Consider the following 11364-nt stretch of genomic DNA (forward strand, 5'->3'; position numbering starts at 1 on the left):
CTAAATCTAAAAAGATTCTAAGTCTAAGGAAAGCGTGCTATTAGCAATTAATATCACGTCATATGCAATTGTGCTAAATCGAACAGAATTCTAAGTCTAGAGAAAGTGTGCTATTAGCGCTAATAGCGCTATTAGCGCTAATAGCAATTAATAGCACGTCATATGCAATTGTGCTAAATATAAAAAGATTCTAAGTCTAAGGAAAGCGTGCTATTAGCGCTATTGGCGCTAATAGCAATTATAATAGCAAGTCATATGCAATTGTGCTAAATTTAACAAAATTCTAAGTCTTGAGAAAGCGTGCTATTACGCAAATAGCGCTATTAGCTTTAATAGATTCTAAGTCTAAGGAAAGCGTGCTATTAGAAATTAATATCACGTCATATGCAATTGTGCTAAATCTAACAGAATTCTAAGTCTCAGAGAAAGTGTGCTATTAGCGCTAATAGCGCTATTAGCGCTAATAGCAATTAATAGCACGTCATATGCAATTGTGCTAAATCTAAAAAGATTCTAAGTCTAAGGAAAGCGTGCTATTAGCGCTATTGGCGCTAATAGCAATTATAATAGCAAGTCATATGCAATTGTGCTAAATTTAACAAAATTCTAAGTCTTGAGAAAGCGTGCTATTACGCAAATAGCGCTATTAGCTTTAATAGATTCTAAGTCTAAGGAAAGCGTGCTATTAGAAATTAATATCACGTCATATGCAATTGTGCTAAATCTAACAGAATTCTAAGTCTAGAGAAAGTGTGCTATTAGCGCTAATAGCGCTATTAGCGCTAATAGCAATTAATAGCACGTCATATGCAATTGTGCTAAATCTAAAAAGATTCTAAGTCTAAGAAAGCGTGCTATTAGCGCTATTGGCGCTAATAGCAATTATAATAGCAAGTCATATGCAATTGTGCTAAATTTAACAAAATTCTAAGTCTTGAGAAAGCGTGCTATTACGCAAATAGCGCTATTAGCTTTAATAGATTCTAAGTCTAAGGAAAGCGTGCTATTAGAAATTAATATCACGTCATATGCAATTGTGCTAAATCTAACAGAATTCTAAGTCTAGAGAAAGTGTGCTATTAGCGCTAAATCTAACAGAATTCTAAGTATAGGGAAAGCGTGCTATTAACGCTAAAAGCGCTATTAGCGCTAATAGCAATTAATAGCACGTCATATGCAATTTTGCTAAATCTAACAGAATTCTAAGTCTAGAGAAAGTGTGCTATTCGCTAATAGCAATTAATAGCACGTCGTATGCAATTGTGCTAAATATAAAAATATTCGAAGTCTAAGGAAAGCGTGCTATTAGCGCTATTAGCGCTAATAGCAATTAATAGCAAGTCATATGCAATTGTGCTAAATCTAACAGAATTATAAGTCTTGAGAAAGCGTGCTATTACGCAAATAGCGCTATTAGCGCTAATAGCTAATAGCAATTAATAATACGTCATGTGCAATTTTGCTAAATCTAAAAAGATTCTAAGTCTAAGGAAAGCGTGCTATTAGCGCTAATAGCGCTATTAGCGCTAATAGCAATTAATAGCACGTCATATGCAATTGTGCTAAATCTAACAGAATTATAAGTCTAGAGAAAGCGTGCTATTAGCGCTAATAGCGCTATTAGCGCTAATAGCAATTAATAGCACGGCATATGCAAGTGTGATAAATCTAAAAAGATTCTAAGTCTAAGGAAAGCGTGCTATTAGCAATTAATATCACATCATATGCAATTGTGCTAAATCGAACAGAATTCTAAGTCAGAGAAAGTGTGCTATTAGCGCTAATAGCGCTATTAGCGCTAATAGCAATTAATAGCACGTCATATGCAATTGTGCTAAATCTAAAAAGATTCTAAGTCTAATGAAAGCGTGCTATTAGCGCTAATAGCGCTATTAGCGATAATCGCAATTAATAGCACGTCATATGCAATTGTGCTAAATCTAACATAATTCTAAGTCTAGAGAAAGCGTGCTATTAGCGCTATTAGCGCTAATAGCAATTAATAGCACCTCATATGCAATTTTGCTAAATCTAAAAAGATTCTAAGTCTAAGGAAAGCGTGCTATTAGCAATTAATATCACGTCATATGCAATTGTGCTAAATCGAACAGAATTCTAAGTCTAGAGAAAGTGTGCTATTAGCGCTAATAGCGCTAATAGCAATTAATAGCACGTCATATGCAATTGTGCTAAATATAAAAAGATTCCAAGTCTAAGGAAAGCATGCTATTAGCGCTATTGGCGCTAATAGCAATTATAATAGCAAGTCATATGCAATTGTGCTAAATTTAACAAAATTTTAAGTCTTGAGAAAGCGTGCTATTACGCAAATAGCGCTATTAGCTTTAATAGCAATTAATAACACGTCATATGCAATTGTGCTAAATCTAACAAGATTCTAAGTGTAGGAAAAGCGTGCTATTAGCGCTATTGGCGCTAATAGCAATTAATAGCACGTCATATGCAATTGTGCTAAATCTAACAGAATTCTAAGTCTTGAGAAAGCGTGCTATTAGCACTAATAGCGCTATTAGCGCTAATAGCAATTAATAGCACATCATATCCAATTGTTCTAAATCTAAAAGATTCTAAGTCTAGGGAAAGCGTACTATTAGCGTATTAGCTATTAGTGCCTGCCGGAACTGGGCCTTGATGTTTTTTGTTGATGGTGGGGACAGCGGTCACACTAGCTTTCTTGCCCTGCGGCCCTTTTATATTGGAACTCACTTGGAGTGTATAGTTGTCGTATGGGAGTCGCCGATGTCACTTGATGTTTTTTGTTGATGTTGGGGACAGCGGTCACACTAAGTTTCTTGATTTGCGGGGCCCATTTATATTGGAACTCACTTGGAGTGTTTAGTTGTCGTATGGAGTCACCGGCCCCGGGCCTGCCGGCCCTGCGGCCTTAATGTTTTTTGCTGATGGTGGGTACAGCGGTCACACTAAATTTCTTGCCCTGCGGGGCCCTTTTATATTGGAACTCACTTCGAGTGTTTAGTTGTCGTATGGGAGTCTCCGGCCTCAGCCCTCCCGGCCCTGCGGCCGTAATATTTTTGATGATGTTGGGGACAGCGGTCACACTAGCGTCCTCGCCTTGCGGGGCCCTTTTATATTGGAACTCACTTGGAGTGTTTAGTTGTCGTATGGAGTCACCGGCCTCAGGCCTGCCGGCCCTGCGGCCTTGATGTTTTTTGTTGATGTTGGGGACAGCAGTCACACTAAGTTTCTTGCCCTGCGGGGCCCATTTATATTGGAACTCACTTGGAGTGTTAAGTTGTCGTATGGAGTCTCCGGCCTGGGCCTGCTGGCCCTGCGGCCTTGATGCTTTTTGTTAATGGTGGGGACAGTGGTCACACTAGCTTTGTTGATTTGCGGGGCCCATTTATATTGGAACTCACTTGGAGTGCTGAGTTGTCGTATGGGAGTCACCTGCCTCGGGCCTGCCGGCCCTGCGGCCTTGATGTTTTTTGTTGATGTTGGGGACAGCAGTCACACTAAGTTTCTTGCCCTGCGGGGGCCTCATTTATAGTGTCGTATGGAAGTCTCCGGCCTCAGCCCTGCCGGCCCTTCGGCCTTAATATTTTTTTGATGGTGGGGACAGCGGTCACACTAGCTTTCATGCCATGCGGGGTCCTTTTATATTGGAACTCACTTGGAGTGTTTAGTTGTCGTATGGGAGTCACCGGCTAAACAATAGAATACAAAGAAACTAAAAACATATATATCTTGACAACCGTATGTCCGATTTCCTTCAAACAAAAACTATTTTGCTCAGTGTATTTAGCTTAACTTATTCAATCTATTCAAATGGTTCTAAATTCAGTTTCTGTTTTCCAGAAACATCGTTTCGAACCCCCTTAACGATAATAGCGCTAATAGCACGCCTTACGCTATTAGCGCTAATAGCACATCTCACGCTAATGAGTGCTATTAGCGCTAATAGCTCTAATATCACCTACCATCCGTAGAAAATGGTCAATTTTAAAATTTGCAAACGATACACTATAATGAGCGCTAATATCGCTATTAGCACACACTACGCTATTAGCGCTAATAGCACACACTACGCTATTAGCGCTAATAGCACACCTTACGCTATTAGCGCTAATAGCGCACCTCGCGCTAATGAGTGCTATTAGTGCTATTAGCGCTAGTAGCGTCTACCATTCGCAGAAAATGAACAATTTGGCACATAATACAATGAGTTATAATATCGTTATTAGCATACCTGTCGCTATTAGCGCTATTATGCCTTACGGTATTAGCGATAATAGCGCATCTCATGCGAATGAGTGCTATTAGCGCTATCAGCACTAATAGCGCTAATAACACGCATTACGCTATTAGCGCTATAGCGCATCTCACGCTAATGAGTGCTATTAGCGCTATTAGTGCTAATAGCGTAGTAGCAAACCTTACGCTATTGAGAGCATTTTTAGAACTTTTGCAAGTGATATGCTAATGAGTGCTAATAGCGTTAGTGATGAAAATAGCACGATTCACGCTAATAGCGCTAATAGCACGCATTACGGTAATGACCGCTATTAACGATATTATCGCTAATATCGCATACCATGTCGAGAACATTTTAGCAGTTTTGGTAATAGCGCGCAATTGGTTCACCACAATTAGCACGAAATAGCAAAGGTTTGCTATTATCACGCTATTGGCGACATTAGCGCTATTAGCGTGGAAAAAACAGAAAATTGGAAATACGGTGCAATTTGCAATTTTGCTAGGGAGCAGCGCTAATGCGCTAAACAACCATCGTCGCACCTTTATCAACTAATTGGTAGCTAAGTTCTATAAAGCATATCCATGTACAAAGTACTCACATTTTATGGAGACTCGACGTTTCGAAACCTTCTTGTCTAGTTTCCTAATCATGAGCGATGACTTGATCCAGCAACACTGGTGGTGTTTCTAGAAGATGTAGAGTTTCTAGAATTGTTCTGGATCAAATGGTCATAACTGTGACTGAGGTTGAATGCTGCGCTGGGGCTGCGCCCCCTTGGTTGTTCATTGCTTTGTCTCCCATGTGACGAATCCATATGGATTCCCTTATCCATCTGGGATATCTTTCGTCTTCTCGGCGGAGGAGCTTTGCTCCCTCCCAGTCTATAACGTGGTTTGTTGCGGCGACATGATCTTGGATTTTGTTGATGATTTTGTCCGCTTCCTTAAGGGATCTAAAATGAGCGTTTATTGGGTTTCGACAGTATTTTTTGTGGGACCTGAGAGCACACCAGACCTATCGAATTGCATTCTGAATACGAAGCATGTCTTTCTGATATCAAATAATTTTCATTTTTTGAAAATCACAATATAATACAAACTTTATGACAAATTATAAAAATTTGATATTTTTCAAATTTTTGATATAATACAGTCCTCGAAGTAAATTATATAAATCTAATGATATATTCTTAAAGTGTACGTAGCAGGGAGGAAAAGCCGACGGTCAAATGAAAATTTTGACCTTTCATATTGAAGATATGGATTTTTTCCCAAAAAGACCTAATTTTTTTGGTGTTTTGGGAAAAAAATCCATATCTTCAATACCAAAGGTCAAAATTTTCAATTGATCGTCGGCTTTTCATCCCACCTAAATACACTTTAAGTATAAATCATCAGATTTATCAAGTTTACTTCAAGTACTGTTAAATATCAAAAATATCAATTTTTAATGATTTGCCATAAAATGTGTATTAAATTGCGAATTTCAAAAATCAAAATTATTTGATATCAGAATGACATTCTTCGTATTCAGAATGCAATTCGATATGTCTGATGTGCTCTAATGTCCCAAAATAAATACTGTCCAAACGTTCATACCCCAGCCCTTAATATGTTCTTTGATACGTGTGCTAAGGAGTCTTCCAGTTTCGCCCACACATACTGCAGTTACTGTCCGTTTTCCTATACACAATACACAGTGCTCTTTCCCATTGACGCGTGACCTCTACAAATAGCCCTACGTTATAAGTATGGGGATATGACTAGTTAACGTCGCTGTGTGAAAAATAACCGGCCAATATTAAAAGTACTCTTCTAAAGTTCTAGAAAATATAGTTTTTTAACATGCCCTGAATTTTTAGCTAATTTAGATGTTTGGAAATATTCGTACTTTGGTGTTTTAGTTAATGTTATAGGTAACAGTACATTGCCTAGTTAACGTCGCTGTGTGAAAAATAACCGGCCAATATTAAAAGTACTCTTCTAAAATTCTAGACAATATAGTTTTGTAACATGTCCTAAATTTTTAGCTAATTTAGGTGTTTGGAGAGGGTCGTACTTTTGTGTTTTAGGAAGGATATGTAAACGACAGATAACACCAAAAATATGAAGAAATTATTTCCAAACCGTGTTAAGTCAACAATCATTATGTTGCTCATTTTCAAGAATGCTGGTTTACAAAAGCACGCCATTGTCTCATTTCGTGAACAAAAGTACACATACCATTGTTTCCTTTCGTTTCCTTTATAATCGGTTACCCAACTGAAGCTATAATACAAACTTTATTGCGATATCGCACATGAAAACAGTCACATGTGCACAGCCAGAGAAGATCCGATTTAATCAGTTGAGCTGTTTCAATGAGTGTTATCTTGGTTTAATAGCTTTTAATGGGGTTAAGTCCTGCAAAGGTCGAGACGAATTCTACTGTAGACATGACTGCATCATGATAGACAAAGTCACAGTTGTTCAAGTAGGGGCCTACAGCCTATTTCGTATACGCAGCCAGTGGTCTCTCTGGGTTCGCGTTTGTCTTTGGGGTGCACAAGTGATTTTCTTAGTGTGATGTGAGGTTTGAAGGCGGTGGCTATGTTATGTTTTTTGAAGACGCGTTGGAGTTTTTCTCATATGGAAGTACTACCATGCCTTTTGACTGTTGGTTCTGGTCAGTCTTTTTCTTGGTTTTGGAAGTTTTGTTTCTTTGCTGAGTTTTGACTTTATTTAAATTATTGTCCATTCAGGATTGTTACATTTCTTGAGTGCTTGCCGGATGTGGTCTTCTTCTTTCTGTCTGTCTTTGGGATCTGTGACAATCCGCTCAGCTCTGTCTACGCTAAGTTTATGTTGTGGGTTTAAAGTCTTTAACGTCAAAATGCAACATAAGATTCACCTTATTTGTAGATTAATGTTATAAAGAACTAAGCAGTGTTTTTTGTAATATGCATCAGAATTAACAAAAAGAAATCATGAAGGTAATTGCATGGTATTGCAGGAACAGGTAAACTGGCGTTGTCTTGGAAATTAGTTGCCAATGATAAAGATGTTTGCCTTTGTACAACGTCACTTTGAAATGCTCAAATGTAAACAAACTTTCCCTTAATATTAAAAAGACCACGTATAATTATGTTATTTAAAAACAAACACAACACACGTTTAACGTATCCAGACACCATTTCAATAAATATTGAAAACAAACCTATCTCAAGGGTCTCTCACACAAAATTTCTCGGGATAATTCTTGATGATTCTCTAACATGGAATCAACCCGGGGGTCACTCCCATTGTGGCCTGTACACCATCCGCGATAATGAAAACGCGTAAAAAGGGTAGGTTTTCGTGGGTCAGCACGATACGCGCGTATTTAATAACGCGTTTTGGGTGTCAAAAACATGAAATATTAGAAAAAAGGGTAGCAAAATTGCAATTGCTAATACGCGGAAATGAAATTTAGGGTATGAAATTTGATGCAAGGAATAAAATCCCTGTTTAGGGTATTGTTTCTCGCCAAGGGTTAAATCCTTGTTTAGGGTGCTTTTCAAAAGTTGATTATCGCGGATGGTGTACAGGCCACAATGGGAGTGACCCCCTGGCTAGGTTTTGTCTGTGACTGCTAATGTGAGGCCGTCGTAGGTCGTACGGGGCTCAAACTCGGCGGGTGGGTGTAGTTCTGTCCTGGCAAGAAGAAGTTTATGTTCGTTAAGTCATCCGACCCCGGGGCCCCCTCCAAGGGGTCATTTGAGGTCAAATGACTAAAAACTGTCATATGGGCATGAAACTAGGTCCTACGGGGCGGGCTCAAACTCGGTGGGTGGGTGTAGTTCTGTCCTGGCAAGAAGATGTTCATGTTCGTTAAGTCATCCGACCCCGGGCCCCCCTCCCAGGGGTCATTTGAGGTCAAATGACTAAAAACTGTCATATGGGCATGAAACTAGGTCGTACGAGGCTCAAACTCGGTGGGTGGGTGTAGTTCTGTCCTGGCAAGAAGAAGTTTATGTTCGTTAAGTCATCCGACCCCGGGGACCCCTCCCAGGGGTCATTTGAGGTAAAATGACTAAAAACTGTCATATGGGCATGAAACTTGGTAGGTACAGTCAACATTTAAAACAACATTTTTGAAGGTCATTTTGGGGTCATCCAAGGTCACCACGGGTCATCTGAGGCCAAATTAGTAAAAACTCATATATGGACATGAAACTTGGTGGGTACAGTCAACATTTAGAGTTATAAGTTTAGGTCATTTTGGGGTCATCCAAGGTCACCCAGGGGTCATCTGAGGTCAAATTACCAAAAACTGTCGTATGGGCATGAAACTTGGTGGGTACAGTCAACATTTAGAGCCAAATTTTTGGAAGGTCATTTTGGGGTCGCCAGGGGTCATGTGAGGTCAAATTAGTAAAAACTGTCGTATGGGCATGTCACCATCAGCCTGGTAATCGCACCCAGCCGAGAACCGCCAAATATAGTAACCGCCTAGTCTATTTTAAAACTGATGCATCAATGACTATGTTCATCATGTCATTATTGTATCATTCTCACATACATTAGGAAATGAATTTGGAGAATAGAGGCCTTGCATGTGACATATCATCCCGTAAATATGGCGGACTACTCAAATGCATTCAACAAAAGCATGATTGCAATCAAATAGGTTGATGACAACATTTGATTGAATGGACTGCACTCCGCCATAACTACGGTGAAGGACACCGGCTCAAATCCTTTGTTTGGAGCCAATCGATAACTTCATGCAGGGCCTCTATACTTTCTGTTAATAAAATACTATGCTGACCTCACACTCCAGTAATTTCAGATCATTGAGCTCAGTAATACATCAAAGAATGTCTTCCAATTCATGAAAACAAATAGATAATCTGAATATCGGATTAAAAGCTTGAGGCATTTCAATTGCAAGGCTCATTACTTATACACCAACAACAACATAGGCCTACAAGTGTATATAATGTAGCATGTGCACACATTATCATGTTGTGGATGGTGAATCAAGCTGCAGTCCCTACACATTCCCAAATGAATGCAGTGACCACTCATTCATGATGGACGTACTGATCATTATGTATGATTTAAACTCATAGGTGTTGTGCGTTAACGGGTTATGCCATTTTAAATCGACTTTCGAAAAGTTTTTTGATACATTCATTGATTTCTCAAAAAGTAAAAATCGCAGTTTAACAAATAACGGTTCAAATGAAAGCCATTATTGGGTGCTAATTGTTGTATCACTATGATAGGCCTGACACCAATATAAACACTTGTTTTGGTGACCCAAGTTCATGGTCATTTCTGCTCACGCACTTTTTTACAGATGGCCTGGAATTTCATATTTCGGTTTCAGCGATTGCCCGAAAAAGGTGGTATGTTTTTGAAAAGCGTTTCCGCTTGGAATGTAGATAGTTATTGTTGCTATTACTCTTCGCGATTTTAATTTATGCCCTCTTTAGCCGACAATTTTCAATGCATTTTACACAATAGATACGTCGCTTGCATAAATACCGCTATTTTTAACAGTATCGTTTTTGTTAACCAACATAACATCAAAAAGAGTTCTCAAGACTTTGATGAGACCATAGATACCAAATCGGACTACATGTGATGAACAGATTTTACACTAGAATCAAAAGAACCAGCGTAGGCCCTCTCAAAATGTACTTTTTAAAAATATCGCGTTGTGATAAAATGACTGCCTTTTCCTTGTTTTTATAACAAGGAAAAGCTTTACTTACCTCAAACTTCAAACGTAGTGCTGTCTCAGTGTCCGTTACTGGTTAGTATTATTCCGATTAAGCGATTTTCATGATTTAGGCCTACTTAGCCTACATTTGAGCAACTATTTGCCCACACCGTGTACGAATATATTCCAAATATGGCGCTGCATTCAGTATCACACTAAACGACAAGATGTGTAAGACTTTCTGACACTATATTCACGGTTGTTCTAATGGCTATTCAAACTTATGACAAATTTTGCTGGTTTGCGTTGTTCAATACCATTTCACCTAGTCTTGGTACCAGCCGGTTTGTGCTCCTCCGTCACTAACGGTGACGAAGGAGCACAAACCGGCTGGTACCGAGACTACATTTCACCCTGATGTGACAGTGACGTCACATCCGGGGTCACGTCAGTATAAAGCTGGTTTCCACAGAGGAGTAAGATAGCTTACTCCTCTGTGCTGGTTTCATACTACCATGCCGGTTGCAATGAGCGGCGTGGCGCACGCGCATTGCAGACAAACGGACACAATCAAGACTTGTCATTGGTTGAAACGCTCTGCCGCTTGCCGGGTGTTCGTGATCGCGCGCCATTATCGTGATGATCGGGGATTCCTTTTTTTGTGATGAAGGCACCAGCCGAAATGTCCGTTTTTCCGAATGCAATGAACTTAACTCTGTAGGCCTACTCCCCCGGGGAGATGATGTATTTTGCGACACTCATGGCGGGAAAGAGATATGAAACGAATTTTATTAGGCGCAGCATCACTCGCTGGAGTTCGATGGCGCTGGTGTACATACGCACGCGCTTAAAGACACCGCATAGATGCGCGAGCGAAACAGCTGTTCACAACGCGTTGACATCACTGCCACATCGGGGTGAAAAATGGTATAGGTAGGCTAATAGATGACTATGAAACCTCAAACTCGCCCCTCGATAAAGGTTGGCAATTGAAGCAGGCCTCAGTTTAGCGAACTTTGTCTAGTTTAATGCGATGCGAGTGCAAGCGCCGCTCAGACTGTGAAGGTTTCTGGATACCGAATATGGGTTTAGATTAGGCCTATATCATGTCCTCTAGGCCATATAATTTATTTTTGGAAAGGAACGTCTAATCTCGGAGCCTATTCAATTGAGAAGGGACTGGATTTTGTCATAATAATATAAAAATTAATACTTAATGCCTCGCGATTTTTTTGATATCCAGCCATAGTATTTTAATTGATTAAACTGAACATAAAGCTATATCTTTACTAGCTTCATGCACTAATTTGCAGACCCGCCCGGCCTTCTACATGTAGTGAGTACACTGTAAAAACAGTGTTTAGAAAGTGGTGGCAAGAATGTGTTTAGAAACTTTATGTTTAGAATATGGATGTCAGATGTTTAGATATTAAACACCA

Source organism: Amphiura filiformis, chromosome 5, assembly GCF_039555335.1.
Source record: "Amphiura filiformis chromosome 5, Afil_fr2py, whole genome shotgun sequence".
Lineage (NCBI taxonomy): Eukaryota > Metazoa > Echinodermata > Ophiuroidea > Amphilepidida > Amphiuridae > Amphiura > Amphiura filiformis.